Raw genomic sequence first — 1,869 nt, forward strand, 5'->3', positions numbered from 1 at the left:
GGTCCTGGCCGGTCCGTGGGTGCCCGCGGAGAACGCCTGAGCCCACGACGCCAGCTGCCGCACTGCCCGGCGGAGGAAGCGCGGCGCGACGGGTCCTTCAGGCGGGCGGCGGTCGCCTCCGTGCCAGACACAATAGTGGGGCGTCCCTCAGAGCCTTCCGCCCTTCCCTCCTCCTGTTCCCGGCACAGATGGGGCTCCAAAATGCCTTTTCTGTGCCCTGGGGCGTGGAAGCGCATCACGGCTGTAATTGAGCCCGAATAGCCGGAGTTCGGTCTCCGGCAGCAGTTGCTTCATCTGTCTTTCAGGCTGGAATTTGCGTCTCCAGATACAATCACTGTATATCCCTACGATCCCCACCTAACACGTTTGATTTTAGTCCTACACGTTTCAGTCACAAAAAGGTGCCACCACTCAGTAAAACCTTTAATTCTGTGCTAGCAATTTATTATTTCAATATTAATTATTTCAATATTAATAAAATATAACATGGGGGTTTCTGTAAGGCAAAGGGAATTTTGGGATGAATACTCAGTGGGGCACAGCTGGAAAATGGAACGGCACTGCCTTCAGCAGGCTGGGAGCTAAATGGAAAAGGCTTTGGCATTTACTGAGTTGTCTTCCTATAATTAATGGGTGCAAGACTTCAGGAATAGAAATCTGAAATTCGCAGTATTTCCACACGGACATTGGAAATTTTGGTTATAATAAACAATTTTAGACTGTATTTGCACCATTGTTTTTTAAACTGTTTTGGTTTTTTTTTTGATCTCTTTATTCATGGATCCACACAATCAATGACGTTTAAAAGAAGAAAAAAGCCCAGTTCTTTGAACAACTGGGCCAACCTGATGGTTCCCCATCACCAGAAGGAAGATGTCTCGTGGCCCTTCCTCACCAAATCCTTGCCCTTGTTTCCACCCTGGTTCTTGCTCCCCAGGAGTTAATTCAAGCTCATAATCAGCAAGAAACTGTTTACTCGATGGTCAGATTTCTCCCCTCCATTCCATCTGTAAATATTGCACCTTGTGCTTCTGCTTTCCATGTATCCCTGCATTTTCAGGAGCAGCTTAGTGCTTTGTCATTTTGTGTTAGATATTTGCTTTACAAATCACCTCATTTTGCATAACAGGTTATGGGACATGTAATAAATCACCCATCCCAATTATTTCAGTTGAATAAATGAACTATAAAAATCTTCAAATATACAAAGTCCTTCACCAAAAAAAATTTGATAATACCATTGTATGTTCTTAATTCCATTGTATTTACAAGATTTAATTTCTAAGGATTTACTTCTCCAAGTCCCATACATGGGGGTTGAAACGACCTTTTTCCCCCAAGCAAAATGCAGTTTTTCTGCCAACATGTGAAGCACTTGAGGCTTTTTTACGACAAAATACAATGGTTTAAAATAATAGGGAATTGTGCCATCCATTCCTATTCATTTCTCCTTTTTCCTCACATTGTCATTGCAACTCTCCATCTGGGCACAACTTAGGCAAAATTTTCAGCCAAACTCTGATAGAGTTTGTGCTCAAAACCTTTTGAGATGTTTATTCTTCATGGAAAAGTGAAACATACAGTAGCAAATATTCATGGTCTCACAAAAAAAAAGGAAGTTAAAAAGCTGCTCTTGAGAGCAGTTATTGCATGAGATTACACAGTTGATCTCAGCTCCTGAAATATATCTTAGTACTTAACATGCTCATAATTTCAGGCAGGTCTTGCTGTGAATTATTGATCTACCCCTTTCCCACCATTCCTGTAGAAACAATGACCACAAATTCCTCATCCTTCTGTGCCAACAATATTGATCACCAGTGCCTGGCAGAGGAACACCCTGCAGAATTCCCAGGAACCAATAAGAGC

Source organism: Pseudopodoces humilis, chromosome 7, assembly GCF_049639895.1.
Source record: "Pseudopodoces humilis isolate 2021_Gansu_Grassland_sample_001 chromosome 7, ASM4963989v1, whole genome shotgun sequence".
Classification (NCBI taxonomy): domain Eukaryota; kingdom Metazoa; phylum Chordata; class Aves; order Passeriformes; family Paridae; genus Pseudopodoces; species Pseudopodoces humilis.